Raw genomic sequence first — 11,246 nt, forward strand, 5'->3', positions numbered from 1 at the left:
TTCCCATTCACTTCCATTATATGACTGACAGACTGCAACGGTTTGAGTTAAAAATCTCTGTTTGTGTTCTACTGAAGAAACAAAGTCACCTACATCTTGGAAGCCCTGGGGGTAAGCAGATAAACATCAAATTTTAATTTTTGGGTGAACTATCCCTTTAAGTGGTTAGTGGACAGTCATCCCACTAACCTATTATTGCGATCCCATTCATTAAATGGCAAATGGACACATGTCCCACTTGCCATTTATTGTATGGGGACACTTTAAGTGGTTAGTGGACAATCATCCCACTAACCTATTATAGGGATCCCATTCAGTAAATTGCAAATGGACACATGTTTCACTTGCAATTTATTGTATGGAACGCTTTAAGTGGTTAGTGGACAATCATCCCACTGACCTATTGTAGCGATCCCATTCAGTAAATTGCAAATAGACACATATTCCACTTCCAATTTATTTAGTAGCATAATCCCACTAATATATTATACTGATCCACTGAATAAATTGCAAATGGGATGATTGTCCCAATTCAGACTTATTGCATGGGCTCCAAATAGTGTTTATTTGGACATTTTAAATCAAGGTGTATTCATGATAAAAATGATTTTACTGCACTCAGCAGGTCCCCCTGAGTCCACAGCACCCAGTTTCATCCCAAAATTCCACTGTCTACGAACCAGAGCATGTGAGCGAAGTGGAGCGGTGTGACGCTCCGCTACGTTTTCCGCTCTATGGACGTGCGCTCCACTCAGTCGCTCTAACCGCCCAAGCAAGCGCTCTGTTAATATTCCGCTCACGCTCGCCATAAACCAATTCCCGTTCAGATCCCGCTCCGACATAAAATTTCTCTAGTAGGCCTAATTGTTTACTGTTTGTAACGAAATTCTTGGATTATTGTATTGTATCTAAAATTAAGCATGCTGATAAATAGCAATTATGTTTCAGAGCGATATTCTTACATTCTTCTTAATTTTATTAATTGTAATGTATTAGGCCTAATTAAAATTTATTAAATATATGAATCTAACCTTAGCAAACCTACCTAAAATGCAAAAACTGAAAAAGTGTATTTGATTTTCGTTAACTTTATTTCCATGAATATAGCTGCAGTTGTTGCGCAATAGAACATTCAAAACAGGCTCATTAAAACACAAACGCACACACACACGAGATGAAATGTGCGTAGATCTTTACAAAATACACCTGGATTATAAAGCCTGTGAAAAGCACACACAAGATAAAATGCACTTAAAGAACGCTTGGATTATGAACTGACGTCAATGAAAGAAACACACTTTCTAGTGTCAAGTTAAAATAGACCATAACTGCGGGGAACTGTGGTCTATTAAAACGTCTCTTGATGTTTACTGGATTTTAGAATTTACTTTAAGAAACATTAGCTTGGACAAAGTGTCAGGCTTCAGCATTCGGTGTGCCCGAAAACACTCGCTCAGCGCTGGAAGAACCACTGGGGATGCTGAAGATTTTGCGGGCGACCTTGGCTAGTTGAGGGAGGGATCCAGCACTGGTTTTCCAAAATCCAAGTGGTGCAGGCTAATATCTTCTGTACTCTGTAGTTCTGTATTTAGGCCTATATACAGCTGTGTGTTAGCTTAGGTCTACAGTTTAACTGAGATTATTTAATAACTGCAAGTGCGACATTTGCCAAAAATAGTGGGTAATCGGACAAATTGTGGGTTCGTGGGATGGGGCGTGGCTTGGGAGCGGTCAGCGGTGGTCAACGAGATATTTGCCCACTATAGTGGGTAATCGGACAAATAGTGGATTCGTGGGATGGGGGCGTGTCTTGGGAGCGGTCAGCGGAGATCAACAGAATATTTGCCCAAAATAGTGGGTAATTGGACAAATAGTGGGTTTTTAGGATGGGGCGTGGCTTGGGAGGGGTAAGCGGGGTCCTTTAGTGGGTAATTGGACAAATAGTAGGTTCGTGGGACGGGGGGGGCGTGGCTTGGCAGTGGTCACCTTGTACTGATATGCCCGTCCCACAAATGCAATCCGCAGAAGAGGTCTGTGGCGCGGAAGGATTGCCACATGAATGTACGCGTCCTTCAGGTCGATCGCTGCAAACCAATCTCGGGGACGGATGGTGCATATGGTGTCGGGTGCCGAAGATGCGTTTCTGCGTTAACATCTTGAACGGGAGCCTGTGAAGGGCCCTGTTCAAGACACGCAGGTTCAAGATCGGTCGCAACCCACCGCCTTTCTTGGGTACTATGAAGTAGGGGCTGTAAAAGCCTGCCCTCATATCGGCTGGAGGGACCGGCTCTATCGCGTCCTTCGCCAGCAGGACTGCGATCTCCGCACGCAAGACATGAGCATCGACTGCCTTCACTTATGTGGGCGAACTGAATTGCATAGCCGAGTCTGATGGTTTGAAGGAGCCAGCAAGACGGGCTGGAAAGCGCTAGCCAGGCTTCCAGATACCGCACAAGCGGGACCAGCGGAACCACCGACGTACCCGCAGTTGGCCAGCGAGGTGGAACGCAGGGACTCTGCGGGGTCTGAGTGTGCAGTGCAACACTTACCTTGTTCCAAGGTTGGACAGAGAGTGCGTGAGTAGGGCCTTTGATGACGCTCTTGAACCGCCCACTACTGCCCGCTGGCAACAGAGGAGGATGAGTGTGATCCGGCTGTGGACCGTTCAGAGGCGGGATAAAACAAAACAAAAGATTCTCCGCCCGACCCTCCTCCGGGGGAGGGAGTGGTGCGTTCACCATCTCCCGAAGAGGAACCTCATCCATCTCTGGGTCGCCCGTCTCAGGGCCTCTTGCTCTTCCGCTTACCGCCAGGTTTGACGGGGGCCTGGATGGGTGGGGCGGCCTACCTACGCCCGGCTCCACGGCGCTGCTTGGCTGGAGGCTGCTGCGGATGCGGCGTGGGAGCGGGGGCAGACGCAGGGCGCTGCCCTCGGCGACGAGTAGGCTGGGGCACTGCGGCCGGCAGACGGGTGGAGGCAGCAGCTGCCCGCCAGGGCGGGATGTGTCGAAACATCTCAGTCTGCTTCTGTGCAGCCGAGAACTGCTGGGCGAAGCTCTCGACTGCGTCACCGAAGAGGCCGGTCTGGGACACAGGGGCATTGAGGAACCGTACCTTGTCGGCATCCCTCATGTCGGCCAGACACAGCCAGAGATGGAGCTCCTGGACCACAAGTGTGGACATCGCACGACCCAGAGAACTCACGGTGACCTTCGTCGCTCGGAGCACGAGGTCAGTAGCGTTTCGGAATTCTTTCAGAACTTCTGGATCGTTCAGTGCCTGGGCCTGGTGGACCTGCAGTAACGCCATGGCATGTAAGGGGGAGGTAGCCTCTCCACAGGCCGGATAAGCACCGCCGGTCAGACCAGACGAGTGCTTACAGGCTCGGGAAGGAAGGGCCGGTTTGCCCCGCCAGGTGCAAGCGGTACCAGGATACAACTGCATCGCTACCGACCGCTCCACCGGGGGGATCTCCGTATACCCCTTGGCTGCTCCACCATCGAGGGTGATGAGGGAGGAGGAACTACTAGGCCGGTTTCTGGCAGTAAAAGGTGCCATCCATGACCTAAGTGAGCTCCTCATGCACTTCTGGGAAGAATGGCACCAGAGTGGGGCGCTGAGAACCAGCGCGGGTCACCCCGAGAAACCAATCATCCAACCTCGAGGGCTCGGGACGCGGTGGAGGTTTCCGCTCGAGCCCTACCCTCTCGGCAGCCCGGGAAAGCATAGCAGTCATCTCCAGATCCGACTCTGGCTTTGCTACCGTCCCGGAGGGCGGCAGCGCAGCCGAATCTTCCTCTCCAGAGAGCTCAGGCTCGCCCTCCGATGCAGCGATCGACATCCGATCGTCGGGCGGAGCCCCAAAGGATACGGCTGGTATGCTCTTTGTGGAGGGCCCAGCACGTTCCTTAGGGAGCTCAGCTGGCTGCGAAGTGCAAGAGGAGTGGCGGTCCCTGGGAGGTTGGTTCCTCGGAGGGGTTGCCGCCACTGTGGTCCTCAAACCGCCCGTGCTACTGCCAGAAGTAGTCCTCCCCTGACTTCTGCCAGGAAGAGAACTAGATCATGGCAGAGGCAACGGAACTCCACCCCTTTCGAGGTAGTGGAGCCTGGTCCGCAACTCCGAGATGGTCATCTTCCCGCAATGGGAACATGACTCATCCACGAACGCTACTTCAGCGTGCTTAATGCCCAGGCACGTGACGCAGCGATCGTGACCATCGCCCAGCGGCAGGTAATGACCGCATCCAGAAACGCATGGGTGAAATGGCATCTTTAAAAAGACGCGTCTTTAAAAAGATGTTCACCCATGAATGCTCTTTTAGGATTGCTCTTTTAGTTGTGCTGAAGCACACAGGGGAGATGGTCGCCGCAACACTACACAGGGGGTAGTGCAGCCTGTAGTTTGCACCCACTCAACGAAGGTCGACCAACCCGCTGTCGTGCCGTGACACCCGCACAGAGAAGCTCCTTTGAGAGCGCTGACTCGTCGACACACAAAGCTTGGCAGGAGCAGAACGATAACACCGCTCAGCTCCGAAGCGAAAAGCTGATTATGCACTGCAACGGCTGCCTACTTATACTCACGCTGTGATCAGCGGCAGCTGGATGCAATAATCGCATGCCAATGTGCATTGGCTCGTTTAGTTTACACTCGAAGTAGATTGGTCTCTCTGGCGAGATTCCCAATTCGTCGGTCACCAACGTGACGTCGAGAGTGACCGACTGAAAGGGAACACTTCTTATTTAGTGGTACATACAGTATTGCATTATTTGTAGATTATATTTAAGTATTATTTAGTTTACACTTTGCATTAACATTTGCAATTAGTTTTTAAAAGGCAACATTACATTCTTCAGGACTCTACGCTTACATTTCTTTTTAGGAGCACATCTGCTCCTACTCAAATTTAGGAACACTTTCTGATCAATGACAGAAATTAACCTTCCCATATAAGGCGATATTTGACTCCTTAAAGTGAGTTGCAGGGCTTTTTTTTTTTACTTTGTTATGCCATTTTTCTAACTTTATTAAATGTATATCATCTTTTGTGCCAAAAAAAAGTAGATTTATCAACTTTTATCAAAAATTTTAATTAAACAGTAAATTCAATTAAAATAATAAGATACAATCAGGAAAAAATAAGTTATGAGTCAAATGAAATCAGCATCAACAATTCATCTTTGCACTAGGAGGTGGCACAGAAGAACACAAATGTGGCATTACGGAATATTTACAGATTGTTTAATGAGGCTCAGAGGTGGCATTAATACATTTCATAATAACAATGTTGTGAGATTAATGTTTTAAATATAAAGTGTTGAATATATCCTCCTGAGAACCAGAAAAAAAATTGTGTCTGTTTAGTATTTTTCATGTGTTCACATTGTTTAGAGAATAAGAAAAAAAAAAGGAAAAATAACATTTTTGAAAAATGATTTTATTCATATGTTACGCTATGTCTTCTGTAGAAAACACCAGGACTCAGTTTTTCTAAAAATTAGAATGACATGAATAGACATGAAAGGCAAAAACAATGGGATTTTTTTTAAAATCACCAATCAATTTTTAGGTTTCAGGATTTTTTTTATACCAATCTTTGTACAAGGATGATTCTCAACTATGTTATAAAATATATAGCCAAATTATTTGATATACCATTTTGGTTTTTGCAATATGTGTGTAAAATTTCCATAAACTGGATTTCCCATTAAACACAATGTATACACTATCTAATTTGCATATTTCTGTGCTATTAGGACAACATGTTGAAAAAAGAAGAGTAATAATAGGAGTAATAATTGGCCAGATTTTCATAATAACATCTAATGTCATAAGAATATTGATATATAATTTATTTTATATATAAAGCCATTTCTCCTGCAGTTGTACCTTCATTCACTCATATCATTAACACATCCCTTCACACTGGTAGGGCTGAAACGATTAATCGAAATTGTCGACAAATATTTTTGTTGTCGAGTAGTCATTTGATCTTATATGACCTAATGTAAGAGCCTGCAATAATGTGGTTTGACCACTGTGGCGCTGTAGTGCAAGACTGTAATTCAGCCCGATGCAATTCAAGAGAAGACAGCGCTAGAGCAAACGCAGCCGAACCTGAAACTGCTGAGCGGCGTTTGGGTGAATATGTAAATATATGCTGCACGTTTTCCTCTCATTAACGGAAAAACTGCGTGAAAGCAGCAGTTAAAAACGCATCTGATTACAGTGATGTGGATGTCTATACGAGCTCTGCGGTTCGGTACTCCAGGAAAGTCTAGTCACGTCATGTTTATTTATATAACGTTAGTATGCAATAGATCAGTGCTTCTCAACTGGTTTGGCCATGAGACCCACATTTTCCCATGGTCATATATATATATATATGTGTGTGTGTGTGTGTAAAAAAAAAAGCAAACTTCATTCACAAAAATTGTTGACACACACACAAGTACTGTCCCCCTTTATTTAAAATAGGGCTGGACGATATGGCCAAAATTTATATCACAATATATTTATTTCGGTTTCGGTCTATACGATATAATTCCAATATCGATATGAACACTATAAAAAAAGCCTCGTAAAAACTGTTAAGAACGCCCACAACAGATGTCTGTGCAAACAAACTTATGAAAAATGATTTTGCCAAGTCTGACACCTCATATAAAACCATATATTTTAGGGGAAAAAAACAGCACAAATAAATTAATGTTCACCTTTTATTTGCATTTAGCCTTCATACAAACAAGAAATGTGAAATCACTGTCAAATAATCGTCTCAGACTCACCTAATTAATAATATATTTAACTTCAAACTATAGGCTAACATACACTACCATTCAAAAGTTTTTGTATTTTGTATATTGTAAACCTGCATTTATTTGATCCAAAATACAGCAAAAACAGTAACATTTTGAAATATTTTTACTATTTAAAATAAATGTTTTCTATTTTAAAAAGCAATTTATTCCTATCATTTCAAAGCTATATAACTAGCATCATTACTCCAGTCACATGATCCTTCAGAAATCATTCTAAGATTCTGATTTGCTGCTCAAAAATAATTGATGTTGAAAACAGCTGAGTATAATTTTTTCATGTTTCTTTGATGAATAGAAAGCTCAGAAGAACAGCATTTATCTGAAATAGAAATCTTTTGTAACATTAAAAATGTCTTTATCATCACTTATAATCAATTTAAAGCATCCTTGCTAAATAAAAGTATTAATTTCTATAATTTCGTTCCAAAAAAAGAAATCATACCGGACTCCAAGCTTTTGAATGGAATAGTGTATAATGTTACAAAAGCTTTTAAGGATCATGTGACACTGAAGACTGGAGTAATGATGCTGAAAATTCAGCTTTGATCACAGGAATAAGTCATATTTTAAAATATATTCAAATAGAAAATATTTCTATTTTTTACTGTTCTTGCTGTACTTTGGATCAAATAAATGGCTTGGTGAGCAGAAGAGAATTCTTAAAAAAAAAAAACATGAAAAATGTTACTGTTTAAAAACTTTTGACTGGTAGTGTAGGCTGATTATTCTTATAGATTGAAAGAAATGTGCTTTAGCCAGTATAAAGAGTAGGAAAAGTGCTCCAAGTTGCTGCAGAAAAAAAAAAAAGAGCAACAACAAAAACATGTTGCTGGAGACGGTCTTATTATTGAAAATGCAAACTGATTGTCTGCCAGCAGGAGGCGCTTTGAGAGCGGTAGAACTAGCAGTTTCCCTGGTAACGGCTGTAATCAAAGCAGCTCCGCTCATGAACGCTTCCTTATCAGATAAAATGAAAATGCCATCAAAACTTTTTCTGAAGACAGTCCTTTCCCTTCAGAAATACATTCATATAAAACACACGCGACGTGTTTTGCTTTTGAAACGTGAAGTGCTCATGTTTATTCAACGAAGTCAAATGCCACAAATAAATCAATGTATGGGAAACACTGGTAATGTATATCGAATATCGGAAATGTGTTTAAAAATCATATCACCGTTATTGAAAAAAATTATATCGCGATACATATTGATATTGAATTATTGTCCAGCCCTAACTTAAAATACACATAAATTGTAAGAATATGACTAATAACGATGAATAAACAGCCTATAAGGTAAAGCTATTAAATAGCAGTCCCAAACTAGTTTTTGTTAATACAATTAAGTTGGTATGAGCCACCACAGTCATCTAAACTAGAGCCCGACCAATATGGGTTTTTTGGGGGGCCGATACCGATACCGATATTAGTGAGTAAAAAAGGCCGATATCGATATATTGGCCGATATTCTTTGAGTATATTATAGTACAGTACCAGTCAAAAGTTGGACATTTCCCATTCGTGTGTCCAAACTTTTGACTGGTACTATATATAGACAGTATATACATAAACAGAATATATATACATAAACACATTTTTTTTGCAATGATCACTCAAATGTGGTGATCAAACACTTATAATGACGTGACAAAGATATGTAATGGAGGCAGGGCATTTAACAATTTAACAATAAACTTTATTATCCAAAATGAGTCTGACATCAGTACACTGAACAGTAAAGTTGAAGTTTATTCAAATTTATTTAAATACAATTCCATTAAACTTTATTCCGTTGAAGTTTATTTCACTTTGGAACATTCTTTCACGGATTTGCGCTACGCCACTGTCTTCACATGCAGACGAAACTTAGAAGTGTAACATTATATAACTCTGTAAATAAATACTATTTAAATTCACGTCTCGCACACTTTAATGCCCTTTGAATGTAACATGTACATTCCCTTGGAACTGGAATCATGGCGGAATATCATATGAAGTCCACTTCGCAGGGCACGTACAGTCGAATAAGACAACGCTTGAATGCTGCTGCCTGAACAAGAGACCTCCTTACTGAAGTGAAAGTGTTGGCTGGTGTCACCATCTCGTCAATGCGGTGGCGGATCTCCACCAAATTCAGGGGATCCCTTCAGCTCGAGGAGCCCTCTCGAATGCCACCCTCTGTGCGTCGGTAGCCCCCCGGGATTGCCAGATCGCCCGACTACGAATTTAACCGCCCGTAACTCCCGGACCCTGGGGGCTATCGACGCGGGGGTGGTCTCATTCGAAAGGGGGCCTCGAGACGCACACTCAATTCGGCGTTCGAGAAGGTTCCTCGAACTGAAGGGATCCCCCGAATTTGGTGTGGATCCGCCGTGCCGTTACGGAGATATGGCCGTTCAAAGTTTCAAGAGTATTCCATACACTTACAGGGTTAGTTCACCCAAAAATGACAATTAGCCCATAAACTACTCACCCTCAAGTCATCCTAGGTGTATATGACTTTCTTATTTCCGACAAATCCAGTCGGAGTTATATTAAAAATTGTCTTTGATCTTTCAAGCGGTTTAAAAGGGTTCCTATTATGCTTTTTCACTGTTTCAACTTTAGTTAGTCTGTAATGTTGCTGTTTGAGCGACTTCACCATTTACAAGCATTTTATTTGCGTTTTATGTTATGTAAAAATAATTTCATATCGCCGGCATATTCGCCAGTACCGATATGTATGTGACAGGCTCATATCGGCCGATAAAATCGGCAAAACGATATATCGGTCGGGCTCTAATTTAAACGTACAAAATAACACGAAGTGAAAATAACATGGCATTTTTGGGTTATGGACACAACAGTTACCATGGTGAATACACAATACTAACATGAACTGTTAATGAAACATGGAAACTGCTCCTGAATAGAATGAATAGCATACCTTCATGCAAATCCTTCCCAGCTAACACATGAAGTACCAGTTATGTGATTTATTGGTACTTTACTTTTATTTCACACGTTGCATGCTCGTAGTTTCTTTTGCGCTTTAGTGAAATGGTAAACAGCGTACGCCGCCGCATTTGTGCGAAGAGTGCGTGCTACAAGCACAGTCTGACAGGACAGTACAGTTCATTTTTCTGAGGTGAGACTTTTTATTCCATAAGTTACAAAAATAACAATAGAATAATGAGAATGACATTAAGCCTGAAAACATCTCATCTGACCGCAGATACTGAATCAGGACAGCATGTTTTTCTCAGGCAGTCTTAAACTGCAAAAAAGAGTGTCAACAGCTTTCACACACATCTTTCAAAATAAAAGTCTTGCATAAAAAAAACATTTAGAATTACGTTTTTTGTTGTTGATGTTGTTTCTGACTGTACACTCCACGACTCACTCAGAACGGTCTTGCGACCCACCAGTTGAGAAACACTACAACAGATAGCCTTAAATCAATCAGCTTTACGGTATTAAACATGAAAAGCCAGAGTCAGTGTCGCTTTCAGTTAGAATTACAACTTTATTTTCTGTTATAAAGCAGCTCTCCAGTGTTAAGCTAGCTAATGATAAAACCGTTTTATTAGTGGGAAAAAAATGTTTAATTAAAGTGATAGTTTGATTTGCAGAGATCAAAGCTTGATCTAGCTCATGACTGTTTTGATTATCATAACCCTATATGGTATTTTAAGAGCAGGGTTTCTGCAGGAGTTTTAAGCTCAAATTTAAGAATTTTTAAGACCTTTTTTATGACCTGCACAAATAAACAATACCATATGAACTGGGTAGGGCAATGTCTATAGTAACATATTAAACTGTAAAATGACTGTAAAAAGCATGATTATTTTTCTTATCGATCCACCAGTTCACATTTCTGTGAGTTTACAGGGTAAAAACATGGGTTGATTTTCACACTGGTCTCAACAAAAACAACCCCTATACTGTGTTCCTGCAATACTGGAGGCTGCAGTTTCAGGACCGCATTTCTACTAGGACCCTATTTTTTTGTGACAGCACCATCTAACCAATTCTATTCCAACAGAGGAGACCTGATTCAAACTTCAAACAAACAGATGCAAAGATTAGATCCATGGAATTTTTTTTCCCTTTTTTATCTTACCATCTTATTTTTGATGTAAGAGCTGGCGTGAACTTGAGTGTGTGAGGCGATGTCAGCAATCTCCATTTAGCCTATTTAGCTGTGCAAAACAGTTCACTGTGCTGCTGGATGTTGTAAACTAGTATTTTTATTCAAATTATTTTACATTTATTAATGTACTAATAAACAAACTAATTTGTACCACAATTGTTTTACCGTTTACTGCACTTAAGTGGGTCAGACATCAGACGTGAAGTGCTGCGGCTAATGAACAAGTCTCGCAAAGACACAAGTCTTTCTTTCTAAGAAAACAGAATTTAAAACCTGAAAACCAATATTATATA

General features: G+C 41.7%; 1 protein-coding gene across 1 annotated transcript in view; it reads right to left on the reverse strand.

Moving 5' to 3' along the window:
• The window catches only part of LOC107697810 (protein NLRC3-like), a 75,376-nt gene that overhangs the window by 44,483 nt on the left and 19,647 nt on the right, over window positions 1–11,246 (reverse strand). The gene's annotated exons all lie outside the window — the stretch shown is intronic.

This window comes from Sinocyclocheilus anshuiensis, unplaced genomic scaffold, assembly GCF_001515605.1.
Source record: "Sinocyclocheilus anshuiensis isolate Anshui unplaced genomic scaffold, SAMN03320099.WGS_v1.1 scaffold1123, whole genome shotgun sequence".
NCBI lineage: Eukaryota > Metazoa > Chordata > Actinopteri > Cypriniformes > Cyprinidae > Sinocyclocheilus > Sinocyclocheilus anshuiensis.